At 40.3% G+C, this 14,722-nt stretch overlaps 1 protein-coding gene across 3 annotated transcripts in view; it reads left to right on the top strand.

Annotated features, from left to right (window-relative positions):
• CHRM3 (cholinergic receptor muscarinic 3) overlaps positions 1-14,722 on the top strand; it is a 418,667-nt gene that overhangs the window by 156,742 nt on the left and 247,203 nt on the right. Inside the window, exon 3 of one of the 3 annotated variants that reach the window (XR_009762570.1) lies at positions 14,346-14,608. The exons of the other annotated variants lie outside the window; for them this stretch is intronic. The gene's annotated coding sequence lies outside the window, so the exon portion shown is untranslated. Of the gene's footprint in view, positions 1-14,345; positions 14,609-14,722 lie in introns of those variants that run through there. 3 annotated transcript variants of the gene reach the window in all.

Here is a 14,722-nt window from a genome sequence, read left to right on the forward strand (position 1 = left end):
GGCTTAGTGTGTCTTTTGTGTAGGAACCTAAAGGCATAGGTGTCTTCTGAGGTTCAAGGGCCTTTCTGCTGCTGAAATGTTCAAGGTCTACATTAATAACAGAAGCAGCAAGGGGAAAAAATCAGTCAGTTGCACATCGTGTCTTTATAGTATAAGCATTAGCTGTAGGACTTGGAGAAATATTTTATCTTAATATCTATTCCAGTACACACCCTTAATTTGAATGTGTTTGCAAAGTATGATATGACATTTTTAAGCAAGTTGTTTTGAGAGCTAAGGAAGGAGTGAGTGCTGAGTGAAAGCTGAGTGAAAATATTCAACTAATATTGTGATAGAAGAAAACAACTCGAAAGGAATGCAAGATGTGTTCACTAACTATTGTGGTATTGTCATTAAAGTAGCATCAGAGGCCATAAGGGAATAGATATTGTTGATGGATTGTCCATTTATTAACAAAAGATGATTACAGTACAAAGATTAAAGGTACTCCTAGAGTTGGCTTTGCTCCTGGAATAACAGGTGGCAGCTCTGGCTAGTAGTTATTATCATTTATGGCTTGTTTACAAGCTGCAACCTGTTTGTAAACAATAATGTCTGGCAGCCATCATTCATATTTTTGTATCTTCAAGCTCAGAATGCTGTAATGAACTTTGAGTGGGGGCTTCTATTGAAGACCATTCAGAAGATCTTGCCTATACAGAATTCTGTACCTTCTTCCGGAGAAGAACTATTCAGAGCATAAAGAACTATATTGGCAGCTCTATTAACTTTCCAGGCAGCCAATTCAAGATGTGGTTGCTTATCTGTGTAATAGACTTAAGTGGGTCTACTCTACATGCATCTACTCACACAGCTGCACAACCTCCTTTTAACCATACTCCACAGCAGACTCCAAGAAAACTGTAGAACGGTTGCTTTATTGAACAGAAAATAAACAGGACTAGCTCCGAGGCCAGCTTACACATAACTGCCTTGGTGGAAGGCCAAAACACATGCAACACCACACACTCAGTCATAGGAGGGGCAATGGTTGCAGTCAATTTCCTTTTAACCCTTTACATACCATATACCACAATCTTATAATGCCCCAAATGACCTGAACCAGCATATTTTAGAGACCACCTTTTCATATATGAACAGCTTCGTATACATTAAGACCTCAGGAGGTGTCCTGATCAGTAATTAGCATCTACCAGGCAAGTGAACTTACAAAGAATGGAGTAAAGGTGTCTTTATTGTAACATTTTCTCCTTAGGGAAGTTAGCCAGAATCTGGCTGCTTTCACACTGCACTTTATTCTGTTATTCTGATGATTTCTTACCTGGTAATTTGTGCATTATATTTGATCTTTCACACAATGCACAAGCTAGCTTCAGAATTCTAGTGGCATGTAGTGGAAGTTTAGCACTAATTTCCGTGATAAATGATACCAGAAATAATCCTTCAGCAACGCTGGGAACCTGGAAGATTGCAGGAGTTTATTGCTAGCTGTAGCCGCTCATGTGACAGGCATCCCAGCATGCAGTGCGTTCCTGCCCTTTAGTCGCATGGGCTTTTTTTCCCCCCCTGATGAATGTTGTACCGGTATTCCGGCATTGGCACAGATAGAAGCAGCATTTCCCCCACACATCCCACTCTTGATACAACTCAAACAATTTAAAAAGACAGAACCTAAAAGGAGAGGGCTTGCACAGCAATGGGATGAGACCTTAGACCTCCTGCACAGTGGGGAACAGAGTTCATGGGTGAGGGATGAAAACAAGCTGTGTGAAAGACAGTTGCGCAAAATGCCGGTATATCGGCTGAAAAAGCTGCTCTTCCTTAATGCAATAGCTACTGCAGTGTGAAAGGGATTTTAGAAATCGGGACAGAAGCACTACCTTTTTAATCCGTTGAACTAATGCAGTCAGCCCCATGTGCGAAATCAGCCTCTGTCTTCATCATTTGGAGGCAATGTAAATCCGTTCCAGTTTTCATAGTCTTACAGAAAATTAAAAAGGTAAAGGTGTCCCTGCACTTGTAGTGCGAGTCGTTTCCAACTCTTAGGGTGATGTCTTGCGATGTTTACTAGGCAGACCGTATATATGGGGTGGGATTGCCAGTTCCGTCTCCGGCCTTTCCTGACCCCCCAGCATATGCTGGGTGCTCATTTTACCGACCACGGATGGATGGAAGGCTGAGTGGACCTCGACCCCTTTTACTGGAGATTTGACTTCCTCCTTTCGTTGGAATCAAACTCTGGCCATAAGCAGAGCTTCGGCTGCGTTACCGCCGCTTACCACTTTGACACTGCCTTTATTTTGCTGTTATAGATGGATGTGGTTTGGAATTTCCAAATACAGAAGACTGGAATAAGTTAAATGTAGCCCTCTCCTAATTTATTGGACAAAGATGATAGAGAGTACTTTAAGGATCTCTGTCTCCTTCAGGGGCATAAAATGTGGGAGTGGAAAAAACCAACAACCTCAATGAGAAGGGAGCTGAGCAGGAGGGCTGTCTATAAATTATGGAGAGAGAAAGATGATGAGTTGATTGAAATTCCTTTCATTTGCTGACTCAGTCCTGCAGGGAGGGAGAAATCCTTATCTTGGGCTATTTCAGTTATGGCCACGAAAAGGTACAAGGCAGATTTGGAGTAGCGCTTTAATTTAGGTAGCAATTTTTAAATTTTGTTTTACCTAAGAAGGGATTTCTTGCTCTGAAATACTTGTCCTTTAACCCTATATGTGTTGGGACAAGCTGTACTTCTTCAGTCACAAATTCTACCTACCTAAATGACTGCAACACCTGAAATTTAGGTGAAATCCTCATTCAGAAGTAGCAATGAATAAAAATAAGCTTGTCAGGCATAGAGGTTCCAGAGATGTAATTGACATTTACAAGGTCTGAATCTGCACTGAAAAATTGTATTCAGAAATTTGCAGGGAGTACTCCTAGCCATTGCTGTTACAGTGACCATTTTATACCTGTGTTTTGTTAGTTGTACCCGCTCCATTTTGAAGGCCAATTTAAAGTGCTGGTTTTACCTTTTAGAGCCCTAAGTGCCTTAGGATGAGGTTACCTGAAAGGCCACCTACTCCCATATGTAGCTACCAAACTTTAGGATGCCCTACTCTGAGTGCCCCCATCAAATGAAGTGAGGCAGGAAACTGCCTGGGAGAGGGCCTTTTCAGAAATGGCACCCCAGTTATGGAACAGGTTACCCAGGAAGGTTCTCCTGGCACCATCCAAGTGCTCTTTTCAGTGGAAGGTGAAGAACTTGCTATTCATGCAGGCCTTTAATCTAGGTCTCTCCGTTTTTAAATTAAATTGTTGTTGCTGTATTTATATTGCTTTTGGTTTTATATCTTGTGTGTTTAAATTTTGTTTTGATACTTATTTTTCAAAAGCCACTCAGATAACTTTGATCAGGAGTGGCATATTCAAATACCACAAATAAATAATTATTAGTTTGAACATACTGGCATAGGAGAAGCTGTATAACCAAAAATTCTGAACTAGTCCTTTATACCTAACTTACTCCGCCTCTCTCGCTCTCTCGCTCGCTCTCGCTCTGCCAAAAGGCTTGCCAGCACTATCATTCATCTTCGTGTCTGGATTCAGCTTCAACTAGCAAACCCATATTAACTTCCCAACTATATTCAAACATTAGAAAAGTTCAGAATTGTATGTAGTCCACTCTGGAAACGTGTTAGTTGAAAAGTGGGTTTGGTAAACAAAGTAAGTAGAATTTCAAGGATTCAGAAATAACAGCTCTGAAATATAATAACTGGATGCTTTCAGTCTGCTGATCTCTGAACCTTTTCAGATGGACCTTTGATAGCAGATGTCTGTGTGTTCCTGCATGTTTTGGTTGCAGAACTGCAAAGTACTTCCCACACTATGGACACAATTTCAATTGGGGCGCAGGGAGCCTGAATTACTGAGAAATGTATTTCTGTCTAAGCCAGTCAAGACTTCTCAATTAGCATAATAAGGATAGAGTCAAACAATGTATTTCTGTTTACAAAAGTTCTGAACCAGATTTTCAGATGGTAAAGGAGCCAGAAATATGCATTCAAAGACTGAAAATAATCAGTTCCAATGAACTGTGGTACATGCACACTTAATTTATAATAGAATAAAGACAGTGCTGGGCTGGGAGCCAGACTTCCCATTTTCAAAGCTAGTGCTTGGCTGTTATGCTCAAGCAGCAGCACATTATTAGTCCAGTTCAACAGAGCCTCTGATGTTTTAACTAATGCCTTCTTAAAATGCTTGAACTTTTGCAGCATTATCTTGTGCAAAGTTAGACATGTATAAGCCCATTGAAATTAGTATGTTTTAACAGCACTAAAATTTCCAAAGGTTTGCATCTGCAGTTTGACTATGCTACACTAAGAAGCATATTCAAAATGAAAATCAGTTCTGCTGTTTCTGTATATGGGCATATGCTACTTAAAAATAGGAACTAAGGAAAGAGATGAAAGAGAAAAATTCTGAACCAGTTTCAACTGCCAATTTTTTTATTTTAATTTTAAAATCTATTAATGAAGCCAACATTTTAAAAAGACAGTCTGTTTTATTGCTGGTCCAGTATCATGCCATTTAATGTATTCATAGAAAGCATTACAGAATAGGGATATGCTCAAATTTTGCGCGACTAAAATTCAAATTTGACATTGGATTTCCTATTTATTCATGCTTTTTTGTCCTTGTGGATCAGGTTTATTTCTAGTGGTTTTCTGCAACTGAAGCAGATTTTTTAAAAATCATCTCAAAAATGCCAATATTAATACCAATATTTTCCTCAAAATATCCATATTGTCAAGGGGCCTAGAGTCCAATCTCCTAACCCCAGGACAACTGACCCTGGTCAGGGACACCCTGTGCCTGCCTTACAAGGGTTGAGTTAATCCCAACACCAGCCCTGTAAAGTAGGTAGACTACCACCACCCCTTAACCTGGTCTTCCACTCTGAGTCAAGGGGAACTCAGAGTATCAGTAGACTGGCAGAGATTCCCAAGAGCAAGAGTCAAACATTCCACTCACTGCTCTGGAGCCTCCAGCCAAATCCAATTCAGTAGTCAGTAGCTTTGTGGTCAAGGTTCTGGTTTCAGAGTCATAGCTCCCAAGTAACACATGTCACAAAATATGAGATAGTTTATTTGTTAAAATGTAAGTGCATATAAAAAGAGCAGCATCCAATTTCTTCAAGCCAAACACTCTTAAACAGAGTTAGGCATAGTTAGCATCCATATAAAAATACAGTGAGAAAGTTCCACACAAGCATAAAATAACAAAGCTTACTTAGCCTAAGCTTAAATACTCACAAACAGGAATGTATAAGAGATGCTCCCTCTGACTCCTTATGCCAACAGCCATCACAGAGATAGTCAAGATGGAATGGGGCAACTAGCTAAGGATAGCCCCTCTTTTATGGGAATTTGCCCAGCAACAGTGAGAGGACTAATTAGCCAATCATGATACCTCTTAATGATGGAATAATCCAGAAGTTCACTGCAAGGCCAGGTCTACCCATTTATGGCTACTCAGGCCTCCTGACCTTGGTGCCAGGCAGTACAGCTGCCTCCCTTTTAGACCAACAAACTGCAGCTGGACTGTATGAGACATCCTAATTTTTCCCAGCTTAAAGCATCCCAGAAACCTATACAAGATACCCCCCACAATTCCTTTAGGCTAAGCCATTTTAATTTTGCCAACTTTAGTTGTTCTTGACAGATATTAGCTTAGCAGTCATGGAATAAGAGGAGAGGTCCTCTTGTGATAAGGAATTGGTTGAGAAGCAGAAAGCAGAGAGTAGGAATAAACGGACAGTTCTCCCAATGGAGGGCTGTAGAAAGTGGAGTCCCTCAAGGATCGGTATTGGGACCTGTACTTTTCAACTTGTTCATTAATGACCTAGAATTAGGAGTGAGCAGTGAAGTGGCCAAGTTTGCTGACGACACTAAATTGTTCAGGGTTGTTAAAACAAAAAGGGATTGCGAAGAGCTCCGAAAAGACCTCTCCAAACTGAGTGAATGGGTGGAAAAATGGCAAATGCAATTCAATATAAACAAGTGTAAAATTATGCATATTGGAGCAAAAAATCTGAATTTCACATATACGCTCATGAGGTCTGAACTGGCGGTGACTGACCAGGAGAGAGACCTTGGGGTTGTAGTGGACAGCACGATGAAAATGTCGACCCAGTGTGCGGCAGCTGTGAAAAAGGCAAATTCCATGCTAGGGATAATTGGGAAAGGTATTGAAAATAAAACAGCCGATATCATAATGCCGTTGTATAAATCTATGGTGCGGCCGCATTTGGAATACTGTGTACAGTTCTGGTCACCTCATCTCAAAAAGGATATTAAAGAGTTGGAAAAGGTTCAGAAGAGGGCAACCAGAATGATCAAGGGGATGGAGCGACTCCCTTACGAGGAAAGGTTGCAGCATTTGGGGCTTTTTAGTTTAGAGAAAAGGCAGGTCAGAGGAGACATGATAGAAGTGTATAAAATTATGCATGGCATTGAGAAAGTGGATAGAGAAAAGTTCTTCTCCCTCTCTCATAATACTAGAACTCGTGGACATTCAAAGAAGCTGAATGTTGGAAGATTCTGGACAGACAAAAGGAAGTACTTCTTTACTCAGCACATAGTTAAACTATGGAATTTGCTCCCACAAGATGCAGTAATGGCCACCAGCTTGGATGGCTTTAAAAGAAGATTAGACAAATTCATGGAGGACAGGGCTATCAATGGCTACTAGCCGTGATGGCTGTGCTCTGCCACCCTAGTCAGAGGCACCATGCTTCTGAAAACCAGTTCCCGGAAGCCTGAGGAGGGGAGAGTGTTCTTGCACTTGGGTCCTGCTTCCGGGCTCCCCCCAGGCACCTGGTTGGCCACTGTGAGAACAGGATGCTGGACTAGATGGGCCACTGGCCTGATCCAGCAGGCTCTTCTTATGTTCTTATGATATTAATATTGATATTTCCCTCAAAATAGCACTATTGATATTTTAAGGATATTTTTAAAAAATCTATGAAAAAGCTGATATTTTTAAAAAATCTATATTAATATCAGTATTTTTGCAACAAACAAACAAATCCCAAATTGGCATTTATCACATTGATCCCTTACGAAGGAAGTTTGACTGAGTGAAAATCAAACCGGCATCAAAATACAAATCCCATCCCTGTTACAGAAGATGCTTCACCTTACCAAATGTTCTTAATTCTGGTTTCTCCAGCAAATGTCAGACTTGGGCTAGGTGATTTAATCAGCTATCCGGGTAGCTATGTTCATTTTATCACATTTAATGACAATGCTTTATATGAATATGTCTTATTCATACATATTTTTAATTTTTGAATATGAAAATAATGAGCAGTAAAGAGGGGTGAGCATTTGCAGCAAGGCATTTGAACATTCACAAGAGCCCCAGTAGATCAGACTAAGGTTCTATCTAGTTCAGCATTCACTTTTTTATAACCCAGCCAGCTGCTTCTGGGAATCTCACAAACAGGGCATAAATTAGTAGCCCTTCCCTCACTGATGATGAGGCAGATGGTATTCAGAGGAGACAGTTCCATTTAGTTACCATGGCCAGTTCATCGTCTATGAATTTGTTTAATATCCTTTTAAAGCCATCGTAACGAAAGGCCATCATCATAGTTTGTGGCAGTAACTTCCATAAATTAATTATGTGTTATGTGAAGAACTACTTTCTTTTGTTTGTCAGGAATCCTGTTGGCCTATTACCAATACATTCATTGAGTGGCTGCAAATTCTGAGAGAGAGAGAGAGATTATACTTATTTTCAAAGCATCTATCATCCTCCTCATTTAGACATTTTTATTCTAAACTATAAAAGCCTTTCCTGAGATGTAAGGCCCATTCACCCAGTTTGGAAATATCCGTTTGGACCTGTTCGACTAGCTAGAGGGAGCCCCCAGCTGACAAAAGTATCAAGTAAGTTAAGCACCATAGAGACAAGTAACACCTATTTGTTTGATTATTTAATTAAAACAGCTCAGACTAATAAGAGCACCATAAGGTCACTGTGTGCTAGCAGCCAAATCCTGAAATAAGTTATAATTTAAGAGCTGAATTCTAGCGGTAGGAAGCCTATAGAAACTTAGTTTACAAAACTACCCTAGCAGGGAAGCTTGAGGGAACACAGTAAACCAGATTAAACGCCAGTTTTGGAGAAGGAGTGAAAAGGAAACACTAGTGGGAGAGTCAGCTTAGTTTTAAAAGGGGTAGACTTAGCCTTCTTTAATCCCCCCCTCAAGCTCTGTTTTCCTAGGTTGAAAGGGTTAGGCTGTTGTAGATGAAAAAATATAAGGACTCAGGTGAAGGTTTCAGCCTTCTGTTTACATTAACAGTAAAAGCTGGTCTAGGTTGTGCAGGCTAGAGTGAAAGGCAAAACTAAAAACTACAGGGGAACTTGCACTGTTAAAAGTGTATTGTTGTCAGCAAATAAAATTTAAAAAAGTAAAAGCTACTTAGTTTTTCTTAGTATAATCAGTAAACATTTTTAAACAGGCCTCTCTCTCAGGAAGGCAGACGTAGTGAATCCCCAGCTGACAGCTGAGCCACCTGGCTCACAACATCAACTACCTTTGTTTACTCCCTATCAGGGCCGGCTCCAGGAATGCAGGGGCCCTTGGGCATTAGTCTGCCCTGGGCTCCTCTGCTTCCCTTCCGCGATCCCGTGGATCGCAAGATGAGCTTCCGAGCCGCCCGCCATACCCCACCATCTCCAGCGCTTCACCTACCTTTCTCTGCTGTTCGCGCAGGGCTACCATCAATAAAGATGGCAGCCGAGGTTTCCGTAAGGGACTGAAGCCTTTGCCGCCATCTTGGTTGATGGCATGCAGCGTGCACATTGCTGCCATCAACCAAGATGGCGGCAGAGGTTTCAGTCCCTTATGGAAACCTTGGCCGCCATCTTTATTGATGGCAACCCTGCGCGAACAGCAGAGAAAGGTAGGTGAAGCGCAGGGGATGGCAGGCAGCTCGGAAGCTCATCTTGCGATCTGTGGGATCATGGAAGGGGAGCGGAGGGCCCCTCAGGGCCCCCCCAGGGGCTCCTAGAGCTGCAGGGCCCTTGGGCCAGGGTCCAACCTGGCTGCCCTTTGGAACCAGACCTGCTCCCTATCTCCAGGCCATAAACTGACTGACAGCAGGAATTTAAGCCACACCTTCTGAACTCATTGGCTGGCAACAGCACCTTGGAAGAGCCAGCCACACATACACATTTTGAACAGTCTAGTTAGGGAGCCTTGTCCATGAGCTGGAGGGAATACCCAGCAAGTTAAGCAACAGCAAGTTCAACAGCAGATGGCAGAGGCCAGGGCACCCCACCTGTCCGACTGTTCCTTGACCTAAAGAAAACCCAAGCTTTCAATAATTCAACTCAATAAACTATTTACAAAATGCAGGTAGGAAGCCAGCAAGGGTGTGGGGGCTTTCCTATGTTTTGCACTGTCTGTAGCATTCATGTCTGTCTACCTATTGGACAGATGTCATGGTGTGCGCTCAGCACGTATGCATGCCATCAGTCAAGATGGCGGCAGAGGCTTCAGCCCCTTAGGGAAACCTCAGCCGCCCTGCCTCTTGGTGTAGACTCCTGACAGCTTTGCTCTCAGCTTCTTCAACACTTTCAAACCCCCTCACCACGTTAAGGTGTGCATCCTAAAGGGGGGTCTCAGCGGTAATCAGTCAGTTCTAAAATGGGACCAATGTCATCGTATGCAATGTAGTGTATGTATGCATATTACATGTATTTCACTTGTCTTTTAATCTGTGTCTCACCTCACAGCTTTTGTTATCTGAACTATCTCACTGTATTCCCTTATAGTTCAGGCTAAATTGTGGTCACCATATTAGTATTCACCAAGCCCCTAACCTGACCTACATATGCCCAGAAAAATCCCTATTTTAATCTATAATATGTGAGTAGGCACTTGATCAAAATCTATTCTTTTTGCCGAACTAGAGGGGAAAACCAAAAATTCTCTGATCGAAATATAAATGATAAAGAGCAGTAGAGCACATTCTGCTTTGAGGAAGGAAATGGGTATATTAATACATTCCACTGCTTAACTGACAATTACATGATGTTTTAAAAAGGCGGAGGTTTCCCAAGCGGACATTATTTCGTGATTCAGCCATATGTATGTATTAAAGAAAAGGTAAAGGTGTCCCCGCACTTATAGTGCAAGTCGTTTCCGACTCTTAGGGTGACGTCTTGCGACGTTTACAAGGCAGACCGTATATATGGGGTGGGATTGCCAGTTCCATCCCCGGCCTTTCTTTACCTCCCAGCATATGCCGGGTACTCATTTTACCAACCACGGATGGATGGAAGGCTGAGTGGACCTCGACCCCTTTTACCAGAGATTATAGAATAATCATAGAATAGATCATCATAGAATAGAATAGAATCATAGAATAGTGGAGTTGGAAGGGGTCTGTAAAGCCAATAAGTACAACCCTCTGCTCAATGCAGCAATCCAACTTATTGTCATAGTATTGTGCTCTGAAACGTTTTGGTTAATATCCAGAATTTGCATTTTTAGTATGTTCAAAAGGCTGACAGAAAAATTAAAAATAATGTCTGTGGATTAAAATTATTTTTTAAAAATGATCTAAGAGACAGCTACACTTTTCTTCTCACCGAGTGGACTTGCTAGTTTTTATAAAAAATGTAGGGCAGTTTCTTCATCTGTCCCTTCACTAATAGTGATTTTTTTTCCTTAGAAAAAAACTCCAAAGAGATTTGGCAAGGCATCAAATATTCATCTGGGGAAAATTAAACAATGAAGAGAAATTACAGCATAAACCAACAGATACCTATCAAAAGACTTTTAAAAGTTATACTTCCCATGCATTTTGCATGATGTTTAATTGTTGAATTAATTATCTTGCAATATGCAAAGGATGTTTTATTTTTTTCAAATTCTGTAGGAAAGGAAATGTAATTCAGATTGAAGCAATATTTAAATTTTGGACATGGGTAACCTTTTCTGAATGTCCTGGACTTGAAGAATTTTGATGCAACATTATACTATAGTGACATACCAATAGATAGAGGTTTTGGGTGCAAAATGCTATGTGCAGAGGCATACATGCATAGCACATTACTGCAATTACTCCATCAACATACCATCATATGTAAAGTAGACACTGTGAACAGGTGGTAACAAACTGGCGGTGTGGCTCTCTAAATGTGGAAGACGAATAAAGGAATGTGCAAAGTTGTCCTAAAGATAGGTCTTCAACTAACCATTAGATGTGTACAGCATCTCCCAGATAGGCTGTTTGCTGTGTATTGCCATGACTTTTTATCAGATCGTATTGCATCCTGCAAGACTCAATGCCTTGAGTTCAGAAATGGTCCCAACTTTTTTTTTAACAGGATTAGTGTTCTATGAGTGATGTGAGTATGCAATGCAATATAATAGATGTTTGGAATCTCTTGCTCAGCTGAGATTCTGATAGTAAATTAAAGATAGTGAAGAATGATTGTAAGTCACATTTCAAAATCCTCGTCCCCACATTTTTAGCCTGCTATAGTTATAGCAGCATTTCTGAAATTTTAGTCCTTTTATATTTAACTTGTGTTACCTGCCCTGAGCTCTTGAGAAAAGGTAGGAGAGAAATTGAGAAAGACAACTGGTAAGCAGAGAGCTAGGAAACTCTTTGGTTTCCTTCATCCTTGGCAAGTTCCAGGAGGATTGTTTAAATCTTTTATGAGTGACAACAGAAAATTCAGGATAATGGACATAATTTGCATTACTTAAGTGTTCTTGAAACTGTTGCCTTTTAGTGGTGGCACACCCTGAGAACTGCTGTGCATTCTTATTTACCAGGATGTTGTATCCTGTAAACGTGCCTTTACTGAAATAAATAGCCAACAGGCTCGGCAAAGATTGGTTCATTTGGCTAATTGAATTTGTTATATTTCTAGCTATCTTTAGATTACACTGTGTATCTTTGTCCTTGATGGACTTCTTCATAGGCTCCTTTACTGCATGTTTTCATGAAAGAATCTCAAAAACTTTGCAGGTTTTTTTAGATATATACATTTTTTTAAAATGAGGAAAAGGTGGCATAGAAATCCATTCAAAACAGTCTTCATACACATCAAAGAAAATGAGTTAGAGGTGGTTCATGGGTGGTAGAGTACCCTGGTCTAAATAGCTCATATATCAAAAATGTTGTCCCTCTGCTATTGGAGAGGTTATCAACACAAAGGTGCCTATTTCCAGTTGTGGTGGAATTGCATCAAAGGAACTACAGTTTGGAGTAGAATGATAATAAAGGAAATAACACTCCAAAACAAAACATGATACCTTCTTCAATTTTAGTAAAAAAAAAAGCCCTTCACACAGCATGCTAAACTGAAAGGTTTTTTGCTAATTGTATTTATTTTACAAATAGTTCTCACAATGGCAGAGAACCTTCATCTATTTAAAAAATGTGGAGTAAATAATTAAAGAGAACATAAATGTAAAGGACCAAAATAATGCATGGTCTGGAATATACATGGGATCCATTAACCTAACAAGCCGGTGTCTATTCGAGTTCATTCTTTGTCCACTAGCTGCTGCTTTTACCAATGTGTTTTTTTGCCTCACCAAAAATATTGATATTAATATCAGTAACTTTAAAGGAAATATTGATAAATGAAATATAAAAAATGTTCTTAATATCGATATTTTAGAGCCAGATTTTTATTTTTTTTAAAAAAACCTGCTTTCAAAAAATTGCTGCACAAAAATCCGATCCTCAGCTATAGAGAATAAGTGAATTAATGGAACCTTCTGTACCAAATCTGAATTGGGCAGAATTCTAGCACATCCCTGGTCTGGAATCACATTCTCATCTTTATATTAGATCAATATGCAACTGATATTTCCTCCAGTGTTTGAAGATACTTGAAATGAGAATACAATTATCTGTAAGGGGCAAAAAGGCAAGATTTAAGATTTTATTTAAATATTGTAAATTAAATGTTCTATTTAAGTTTTGTTTTGTTTTAAAAAAATATTTCAACCTGATCATAGACAACTCTGCATGACCAGGACATATAATAGTATTCGGAGAATCTTTGCCTCCTAGTTTTTATTATCCTAAATTTTAGAGTATGTGTGTGCCCTAGTTCCTTTAAGCACCAAACCCACATTGGGAAAGCCAGGTGGGGCCAGAGAGATGCCTGTGTTTCTAATTTGATAGAAAATAACAAGTACAAGGAATTCAAGATTTATTATAAGCAGCATAAACAATAGCAATAAGCAATTGCAAAGAAAACAAAACCACTGTTGCACTTGTTTTCGTTGAAGCTAGGAGGAGAAAAAACTGGCATTAAACAGAATTAGAGTGAGATTTTAGGTCCTAGTTCTGGCTGTAAAGGAAGAAGCCACAAGAGGAGCAGGGATGCCTACTGGTGCTGGTGTTCCCTCATCTCCCTGCCTGAACAAGTGAGCCTTTTTAAAAAAACCCTTGGTTTGGATTGCAACTTGATTAGCTCTACCCTTTTACCAGTTTCCATTTGGGAAGCTGCCAACTGCTGCCTTATAACTCTCATAAGTAGGGCAGTATTCCAAAGTGGGAGCAGCTGCTGTCTCCAGAGCTACAGTAAGTGGAGCTCCCACACTATCTTTTCTTGTTTAGCTCAGAGAATTTTTCCCATCATCCACAGCCAGTCTTCAGCCTAAACTAAAATGCCCCCCCCAACACCATCATTTTCTGTGATGGTGAGGGTGCATTTTGGTCAGTTGGGGTGATGCCAATCGTGAACTTATCACTGGTGGCACAGCACTCCTCTGAATTTTAGCAGCTTGCAGCCACCATCTCTCCCACCCAAGCATCCAATGGGGTGAGAGCAGGAAAAATGGTCTTCACTGATCGGCTTCATGATGGTGCTACGTCAACACATAATGTTTTGTCATGCAGTTGTTCAGAGTGAGGGCAATTGTTTCTGCACTCAGGAACCCCAGGTCTGGGGGCTTGATGCGACCCTCTATGCATCTATATCTGCCCATCAGGACTGTCCCCAGGTTACACTCCTCCTCAGGCAGGCCGTGTGTGCTGCCTGTTGGACTAGTTTGAAACTTGGGGCAAGGGAGGAGTTTCAAATGTTTTTAATGAAGCGCAGCAAGCAAAGTATTAAGTGAGAAATCACCCTTTGTACCTGATGAGGCTTTCTGGGCTGCAACATAGATAAGTGGGATCTAATGAAAATAAGAATTAAAAATAAACTATGCAAATAAATGTGTTTTCAATTCCTCATTGTTGTGGAGTGTGGAATTGAATGTTACCGTGCTATAACATTTTTAATTTTTAAATTACCAGATCCTGGACTCAGGTCAAAAATCATTGACCTCACTGACATATATACCAGCAAGTACACTATTGGCAACCTTTTCAGTAACAAATGGCTAGAGCTGAAATTCAGAAGCTTTGGCTCAACTGGATGTTCATCTGTGAATGACAACTAAGAAGAAATATTCACCATATTTGGCAATGGAGTGTAACTTAAAAGAAAGCTGTAGCATATAAAGATTGTAGTCTCTCTTTATGCTTCATGTCTCTATACCAACAAACTTATTACAAATGCTGGCATCAAGAGAGTAATAATTCCTTAAACCACATAAATGGACTTTTCCTGCAGAGTGAAATGACAAAAATAAAGTCTTGATTTGTGTTTCATCATGCTGATTAGTCATGCA

Source organism: Rhineura floridana, chromosome 4, assembly GCF_030035675.1.
Source record: "Rhineura floridana isolate rRhiFlo1 chromosome 4, rRhiFlo1.hap2, whole genome shotgun sequence".
NCBI classification, from domain to species: Eukaryota; Metazoa; Chordata; class Lepidosauria; order Squamata; family Rhineuridae; genus Rhineura; species Rhineura floridana.